At 38.7% G+C, this 9,833-nt stretch overlaps 1 long non-coding RNA gene across 1 annotated transcript; it reads left to right on the forward strand.

Moving 5' to 3' along the window:
• Positions 1-6,690: 6,690 nt before the first annotated feature.
• On the forward strand, positions 6,691-9,349 carry LOC135464972 (uncharacterized). The gene is made up of 4 exons (XR_010443697.1): positions 6,691-6,822; positions 6,948-7,067; positions 8,130-8,755; positions 9,099-9,349. It is a non-coding gene; the product is annotated as an uncharacterized LOC135464972 (long non-coding RNA).
• The last annotated feature ends 484 nt before the right edge of the window (positions 9,350-9,833 follow it).

Here is a 9,833-nt window from a genome sequence, read left to right on the forward strand (position 1 = left end):
TTTTAAAAGCCGCTGACAGAACTATTCCTAAGACCTCGACAAATCCCCCCCGTGGGGTTTCCGGGGTGATAAGAATAGGACCTCAGCCCTCTAGGCAAGCGTGTCGTAAAAATCGACTAACCTAGAGCTCTCCTGTGTGAGCCCGGTGAATATAATAGGCTCACATCTTCTCGGTTGTGTGAGAGGCAACCGGGGAGCGACCTGTTTGCCGTGGGTTGCGACCCGTAATCTACGAGGACGGGATCCTGGTGGCTGAGGGCAGGTTGGTCTTGCGAGATCCTCACGCCCAACACGTCACTTTGGCCCTTACTTGGAGAGAGACGGGAGGTCGGATTGGCCCGGTCCGATCAATCGGCTTGGTCACGTCTTGCCTCTGTTTGGTCCTAAAACATTTCTCGATAACATCACTCATTTAGAGAATAACGGTTTCCTTCCAAGTTTTGAGGCGGTGGCTCATGGGTCAATCGAGTAGTATGTGTCTGATGTGTGACCTTATTTACTTAATGGGGTTTGCTCATTAGGGCCATCTATTCGAGTATACCTCATGTGGAGTCCTTGGTGTGTGTCCTGCTGGGTATCCCCAGGTTCAGACATCGCCCTTGTTGGCACTCCGTGGTGGGTGGGGAACACATGGGGTGAATCTTTTTGATATATATTATGTCTTCTTTAGATTTTTCGAAAAACGTTTCCAATATATCTGTTAGATCTTCTGATGGAATAACTTCGAGTACCGACAAAAAGAGGAAGTTGGAGGTTTTGTCGGACTCGCTTGATAAATGTAATGTGTCGGACAGTTGGCCGGCTTTTATTGTTCTTTCAACTAAGAATGAACAGAAGCCGGCCTCCAAAATCCATCCCTTTCTTTTGCAAAGGGCTCTCCAGGGAGTCGCTGGAACCTTGAAAAATGTGAAAAAGCTAAGGTCCGATTCTCATTGAATGTCTCCGCCAACAACAATCCATCAATTTACTATCGTTAAAAAAAATTTCGGACATACCTGTGTTTACATCCCCTCACAATTCCCTGAACAGCTGTCAGGGAATAATTCGTGACCGGGATCAAGATATTTTGGAACTTTCAGAAGAGGAAATCTGCAGTGAACTGAAGTCGCAAGGTGTTACCAGAGTAAAGCGCTTCACTATGAAGAAATCTGGTAATATCCTGAAACTAAATACATACCTGTTAACTTTTAATCGTACTTCTATTCCATCATACATCTACATTGGCCCGTATAGAGTTAGTGTAGACTTATACATCCCTAACCCAACACGTTGTTTTACGTTCCAGAAATTTGGTCATGGCAAGGGCCAATGTAAAAACAAACTTGTTTGTTTTCGATGTGGCAGTGAAGGTCATGAGGGTTTCGACCGCAGCAACACAGTTAAGTGTTGCAATTGCAGTGGAGATCACATGGCCTCCTCTAGGGACTGTCCACTTTTCGTAAAAGAAAAACAAATAATCACTTTAAAAACTAAAAACAATATATCGTATCAGGAGGCCCGGAAACTAGTCTCACCTCCTAATACTTCACTGCAGACTTCATTTGCCAACGCGGTCAAGCGAGTAGCATCTGTTGCTACTCAAACATCAATGACTTGGCCCATTGCAAACCAGAAACCTTCTCCTGTTTCTGTTGAACCTACTGTTTGACCTGCTTTCAATACTTCCTCAACACAAACTACCTTAATACAACAAATAGAACCAGCGAATAATACTGACCGACCCGATAACCCCAAACTTAATCAACGTAGAAACAAAAATATGTCCCAAAATGAACCTCCAAATAAAAATAATAAAACTAATAAACCTACTGGCCCCACAGAGCGTCCCTCTAAGGCCACTAGGGACCCTGTCCAAACTTTTAAGTTTGGATCGTTGGAGGACGTTGATCCTTCAACATCGGATGCGGATGTGATGGATACATCACCCGCACCAGGGAGATCTAACAGCCGATCTCCACGGAAGGGTCGTCCGCGGTCCAAACATAAAGAGAAATCCCCAATACGTCTTCCTCCATAATGGCGATATATGACAAAATTATACAGTGGAATTGTCGAGGTCTTAAGGTAAATTTTATTGAAATAACACAGCTTGTTCAATCATTAAATCCTATAGCCCTGTGTCTTCAGGAAACTCACCTGAAGACATCTGACAAAGATAAATTTTCTCTTAAAAATTATTCATTATACAGTACTTACTCAAATGAAGAAGAGCGAGCTGCAGGCGGCTCTTCGATCTTCATAAATAACAATATTATATCTGAAACAATCACATTATGTTCAGTGTATATTCCTCCTAACATTTCTTTGTCAGCTTTACAGTTACATAATCTAATAGAACAATTGCCAAAACCGTTTATAATACTGGGTGATTTTAATTCCCATAACCCCCTATGGGGCAGTAATACCATAAATAATAAAGGGCAAGATAGTCGAAGACTTCTTATCGAAGGAGGAACTGTGTTATTTCAATGATGGTTCTAATTCTTATTTACATCCGGGTAATGGCACTTATTCTGCTATCGATCTCACTATCGCGGATCCATCACTTCTCCCGGATTTTTCTTGGAAGGTGTATGATGATCTTTGTGGTAGTGACCATTTTCCTATTATTCTAGAGCATCTCACGTCTAATTCCTTAGAAAGTATAGCTAGGTGGAAGTTCGATAAGGCAGACTGGATGGCATTTGAGATGTTCTGTGAGGCTGACATCACTCCAGAGAATCTCAATGCTGCAGAAGATCCTCTTTTAAAATTTAATGAACTTATATTAACAGCAGCTGATAGAACCATACCTAAGACCTCGACAAATCCAAAATCCAAAAGTAAACCCTGGTACGACGATGACTGTCGCAAAGCCATAAAGGACCGCAAAAAGGCCGAGCGCAGATTTAATCATTGTCCTGATAATAATAATTTAAACCAGGTCCGTATATTCGGAGCTAAGGCTCGCCGATTAATTAAGTCTAAGAGACGTTCTTGTTGGCGGAACTTTGTTTCAGGCATTACGTCAAAAACACCCATGCGTAAGGTCTGGAACATGGTTCAGAAGCTTAAGGGCAAAAACAACAAAGCCAAAATTCAGCATTTAAAAGATGGCGATACCCTATAACATCTATAACATCGCCATCTGAAATAGCGAATAAACTAGCTGAAACAATATCTCGGAAATCTTCTTCTGAGAATTACACTTCTGAGTTTCGACGTATTAAAAAACATAAGGAGAAAATTAAATTGCCTTTTTCATCTGAACATTTAGAAGATTATAATCGACGTTTTTCAATTGAGGAACTTAAAACTTCTTTTAAAAAGGCACACGATACTGCGTGTGGCCCTGATAATATATATTATAAGCTTCTGAATCATTTACCATCTGAGCCACTTGAGACTCTCTTGGATTTACTTAATGACATTTGGCAAACTGGTAATTTTCCGCCGACTTGGGGGGAGGCGTGTATTATCCCGGTCCCTAAACCGGGTAAGGATCATACTGATCCAAATAATTACCGTCCCATAGCTCTTACCAGCTGCGTCTGTAAGACTATGGAACGGATGATAAATGATAGGCTTGTTTGGTTTCTTGAAACCAACAAGTTACTATCTAATATACAATGTGGTTTTCGTCAAGGTCGATCTACTTTAGATCACCTTGTCCGTTTCGAAACTTTTATTCGTGACGGTTTTATTAATAATGAACATGTGGTGTCCATATTTTTTGACCTTGAAAAGGCCTACGACACCACATGGAAATATGGTATTTTAAAGGACCTTTCTGATATGGGTCTTAAAGGCCGCTTACCATCATTTATATCCGAATTTCTATCTGATCGTCGGTTTAAAGCACGGGTGGGGGTCCACTCTTTCTGATTCGCATGAGCAGGAGATGGGTGTTCCCCAGTATTCTTTCGCCAACACTGTTCAGCATAAAAATTAATAGCTTAGCTAAAACGTTGACATCTGGCACTGAGGGTTCTTTATACGTAGATGATTTCCTTATATGCTACCGGGCTAAAAATATGAATAACATCGAGCGGCAACTGCAGCTTTGTCTCAACAAGATTGAGAAATGGGCAGTTGCCAACGGTTTTAGATTTTCTACATCTAAAACCGTCGGTATGCATTTCTGTAATAAACGGAATCTTCATCTAGACCCTGAGCTTAAATTTTGTGGAGAACCAGTGAAGATTGTTGGGGAAAATAAATTTTTAGGGGTTATATTTGATAAAAAATTATCCTTTATACCTCATATAAAAATGCTTAAAGCTAAATGCACAAAGGCTCTCGATATAATCAAGGTCGTGTCTAGTACCGATTGGGGTGCTGACCGATCAGTTTTACTTAATTTATATCGTTCTCTGGTGAGGTCTAAATTGGACTTTGGGTCCATCATTTATGGTTCTGCAAGGAAATCCTATCTTAAAATGTTGGATCCTGTCCATCATCAAGGTTTGAGGCTCAGCCTTGGTGCATTTAGAACCTCACCAGTAGAAAGTTTATACGTCGAAGCTAATGAGCCTTCTTTACATCTCAGGCGTATAAAACTATGCCTTCAATATACTACAAAGCTTAAAGCACACCCAACAAACCCTGCCTATGACTGTGTTTTCAATCCGTTATATGTAGACAAATATAACAAATGTCCTAATAAGATTCCTTCGTTCAGTCTTCGTGTTCGGGACCACGTTGTGGGAGCTGGCATCGTGCTTGAGAATATAGCTCCGGTTTCTTTTCCGGAGTCTCCTCCCTGGCTTCTCCTACAACCTAAATTGATATTTGATCTACGTAAACATAACAAAAGAAATACTAATCCTCTAATAATTCAGCAAAGTTTTTCTGAGATAAAGGCTAATTATCCAGATTATAAATTTATATGTACTGACGGGTCGAAGGATGGGGAGAAGGTTGCGGCTGCGGCTGTCTTGGAACAGCGGGTCACTTCTCTTCGTCTTCCATCCTCATCTTCAATCTTTTCTGCAGAGGCCAGAGCTATACTTCTGGCTTTGTCATATGTTTCTGCTGGGCATGCCCAGAGGGCTGTGATCTGCACGGACTCGCTCTCTTGCCTTTTGGCAATTCAGAATAATAAATTTAAAAATCCTTCCATCCTTGAGATATTAGCCGTACATAAAAATCTAATTAAAAGAGGTAAAGATATTGTATTCTGTTGGATACCAAGTCACATTGGTATCCATGGAAACACAGTCGTGGACAGGGAGGCGAAAGCTGCCCTTAATAAACCCATATCGAAGGTGAAAATTTGTTACACTGATTTTAGATCTCATATTCTTAAATATATTCGTCGCCTTTGGCAGGGTGAATGGGATTTGCAGATCCACAACAAACTGCATGCTATTCATCCTGTCATTGGCAATAATTCTTTTATTCTTAATAGGTCTCGTAGGGACCAAGTAGTTCTAACAAGGTGCCGTATTGGCATTCTCGTCTAACACACAATTTTATCCTAGATGGGAGCAGTGCTCCTGAGTGTGTTGGTTGTAATGCCCAGTACGGCATCAAACATATTCTCGTTGACTGTGTGGACTTTGCTCATATTAGACAAAGATTCTACACAGTCAGCTCTATATTTGATTTATTTGACAGTGTCGCTGGCGATACTGTCATTAATTACTTAAAACATATTGGATTATATCATAAGATATAATTTCATTTTTATTTCACATAGATATTTCTAGTTCATATATACAAATTAAAATTTCAACGGGGCCTCCGTGGCTCAGTCGGTTAAAGCGCTAGCGCAGCGTAATGACCCAGGAGTCTCTCACCAATGCGGTAGCTGTGAGTTCAAGTCCAGCTCATGCTGGCTTCCTCTCCGGCCGTACGTGAGAAGGTCTGTCAGCAACCTGCGGATGGTCGTGGGTTTCCCCCGGGCTCTGCCCGGTTTCCACCCACCATAATGCTGGCCGCCGTCGTATAAGTGAAATATTCTTGAGTACGGCGTAAAACACCAATCAAAAAAAAAAAAAAAAATTTTAAAAGCTTTGTGGTTTTCAAGTTTTTAAAGAGCTTTGATTGTTTTACCTAGTTTTAAACATGTCTGTCACTTTTCATTTGTTTTGTATGTTCATACTTCAGTCTTGAAAACCATATACTGATTCCTGGTTTTGAACATGTTCTCGCCACGATATGGCTGAAATATTGCCGATGTGGCGTAAAGCCATAATCATTCATTCATTCATTTTTATAATTTCTTACATACCTTTGTCTTTGGGAGTTCGTGTTAAACGTTGTTTTGGAAATGGATCTTGCGATTATCGACCTGGAACGCCTTTAATGAACTACGAATGGTATAGGAATGTCGGACTTGACGCTTAGGCCTATATTTAATAATTGTATTTATTGCTGCCATGCCTGGCGCTCTGCACTGAGAGGTTAGAGCAGAAAAACAGCACTTGTTGGACCGGTGTCAGTAATGTGTGACCTCTGAGGGGTGTTACCAGTGGCACCATGACTTTGGCAGCATAGACTTGTCTATAACACAATATATACCAATACTAAGGACTCTTCCTCATATGACTGAAAAATTAAGTACATGGTAAAACACAAGCATATATACAGACATAAAATTAATTTAAAGGCGATTTAACTTTTGTATACTTTTTAAAATATTGACTTAATTGTATCTAAGGTTTATCTGAACTAAAATGGCTGTTCTATTATTGTTGATTTTCAGCACGGCAATTTCATCAAGGGCAGGAATTGGAAATCTAATTTTGTCAGCTTTTATTGATGAAACACCGTAAGAAGTGCAAGTTTGTTGCATCTCTACATGGTGTTGAATTATTGCGCAGTGGCGGAAGTGATGAAGTAAGTTGCATTTTAGGGTGTGAACACATTCCTAGATTGAGCTGTTCTTCCTCTTTAAAAAGAACTACATAAATAGTAAAAGTTGTTGATTACCACTTTTTGTATTGACATATCATCTGTTCCAGCTGTTTCAGTGCTTTAACTACCTCGGCATATGTCTAGATATTCTCTTAACACGGAAAACTGTGGGCAACTTGTGGATGGCATTTGATGCGATGATTCAAGATTGGAAAACTGAAATACAGGTTAGATTTTAAACTATTTTAATCTATGCGTCACGTTTTGACATATATATATATATAATACTTTTAACTTATTAACTCATTTTTGTTTAACACATGTTAAGTTTCTGTCAACATTGATATGTCCAGCACAAAGCAGTTACCCCAAAAGTAAATGAGTAATTTCATTTTCTCCCAACATGCCAACTGCTTAAATTGTTCCACATGGGATAAGGTATACATACAAAGTTTATTTATTTCTATAAACAACTAGGCCCTGAGGAAAATATAACTTAATGTGACTTTCAAGACTAAACGATTCTACACGGTCACCTCTATATATGATTTATTTGACAGCATCGCTGGCGATGTTGTCATGAATTATTTGAAGGCCATTGGCCTATATCATAGAATATAAATTTTAATTGTCATAAATATCTATAGATAAACAGTTATATATATTTATACATGTACTATAAACCCTGGTTTTCGAGTTTTAACTCTTAATTTTCTTTTATACGATTTTAAACATGTCTGTACTTTTTGTTTTACTTTTGATGTTCATATTATCATATCGAAAACCTTAACCGTCTCTTGCTTTCACCTTGTTCTCGCCACGATATGGCTGAAATATTGCCGATGTGGCGTTAAGCCATAATCATTCATTCATTCATTCAAGACTAAACGTAAATGTCTGTACTTGTGAAAACCACTAGATTATCTGTTCAGAGATAATACCACTAAACTGCTTGTGATATGTTTTTGTTTTTTATTGACCATGTTTGACTGAGAAATTCCTTTTTTAACATTGCTCATATTGTCAAAAGTGGATGTAGCTGAATTGAATTTCTAAACAATGACATACTTAGAGTAGATTACTCTAAAAGCCATTTAGTTCTCACACGCTGGGAATGTTTGTATTCACTTTTTTCATTCTTGTCTAATTAAGGATGGTGTTTTGAAAGAAGTAACTTTTGCAAGGCGGGTAGGGAGGCGACTGGATTTTGATGCAGTCAAAAAGAATTATTTCTATAAAAAGGATTTTAATATCCTTCAGTTAGTTAATTCGTCTTGTTTTGGTTTTAGGACCCTTTGGGTACACCTTCAGTTGGGACAACGTTCAGAGTGATACAACGGCAAGACATCAAGCCAAGGAACACCAGAGCAAGACTTCGCATTACAGTGTTTTGCAACACAGAATAGAGTTCATACGACAGATCTTGAGGCTCCAGAACATCTCACTGATGCCAGAAAAGTTCCGTTACGGTCATTTGTTCCATCACGAGAGGACTTTTTGTTCCTCCAGAGGAGAATGATTGTACTTGTGGCCCGAATATTGTGCGAGCACTTCAATTACTTCTTTTGCAATAAAGCGAAGTAACATTGTAAGTATTTAAGCAAAATTTAGAAGCCTGATTGCATGAACACGTAACAATAAAACTTATAAAGATGAGTTACTTTTCAAACAGCTTTTTATCATGGAAATAAATAGAACATACATTTCATCAGGTGGCCAATCACTTTGTGCCGAGACACCTACTGCAATCTTGCGGAAGTTTCATTGTTATTAGTATTATTCAGGTTTTTTGAAATGGCTCAAATACTTTCAAATTTCTATAGGAAAACCATTTGATTGAACGTTGATCGCATTGGTTGATGATCATTTAAAAACCTTATTCTCAAAGGCGGCTGAACAGATAGGTAACATATAGGTATGTACATGTAGCATCTCCCTGTCTGTAGTTCACGATGTTTAAATAATACAGTTCGATTGGTTGAATTTTGTAACAAAGTAGCAGTTTTTAAGTAACTGCCAAAGTAATATCTGAAAAATCTCTCAAAGGCTCGGAACAAATGAAAATTACACCACTGGTTTAATAAATTGATATAATGGATCACCCATTGTATATCTTCTCTTAATTATGTGCATCATTATAAATTAGAAGATAAATATCACAAACTGAATTTCGTTGACTTATCTTTTACATTTACGAATGTTTGTATAACAAGCTAAAATAGCGTTTGCCATTATGTATGTTTTTTTTTCTTTTACAGTGCAATGTAGGAGTTGTTGAAACCAACCCTTCCAGCACAGAAGGAGCTATCCAGATTCTGAAACATTTTAGCAAATACTTGCCAAGAAAAATTGATGATCGCCAATTCAAGACTATTTGCTTTGGAGATGGGCTTTCATCGGAACGAATCATAGATGCCAAAAAAATCAAGAGCAACTGGGATTGACCAGTGGGAGCGGTTAGAGCCCTGTGAGCCTTCTCCCCAGGAATTCCACAAACGAATGCTTCTCATGCAGGTTACACTACGTCCAAGTCATATTCAACTATTTGTATGCTTGCAAGATTTGACAATTAGTCACAATTCACGAATTAAACATCGTTACAAAAAAATAATTTTTAAAAGTGTAAGCCTACCCTGTGCAGGTATAATTTCCTCTACATCAGGATTTCTTCCGGGCATTCCTGTATTTCTGAAGCCTTGAAAGTAAGATTTAAGTAAAATATACTGAGGACAACTAAAAGCATTAATCCTTCATTCAATCTGAGTCTTGAAGGTTTCGTTTAGAAGTGGTGTCTTAGCTAACTGTTAATGCATTGGAATCAAGTGCAAAACTTATTATAGGCCTAATAACTTAGTATAACAGTAACTTAGTTGTGCTTGTAAAATGTGTTTGCATTCATTTCTCACTTATCAAGTACACCATGACACAGCTGTTCAGTGGGAAAAGTGCAGAAGAGGAACTCTCTTCTATATAAAGATCGCCTTCAACAAAAG

The sequence above is a fragment of the Liolophura sinensis genome, chromosome 4 (genome assembly GCF_032854445.1).
Source record: "Liolophura sinensis isolate JHLJ2023 chromosome 4, CUHK_Ljap_v2, whole genome shotgun sequence".
In the NCBI taxonomy this organism is placed as follows: Eukaryota; Metazoa; Mollusca; class Polyplacophora; order Chitonida; family Chitonidae; genus Liolophura; species Liolophura sinensis.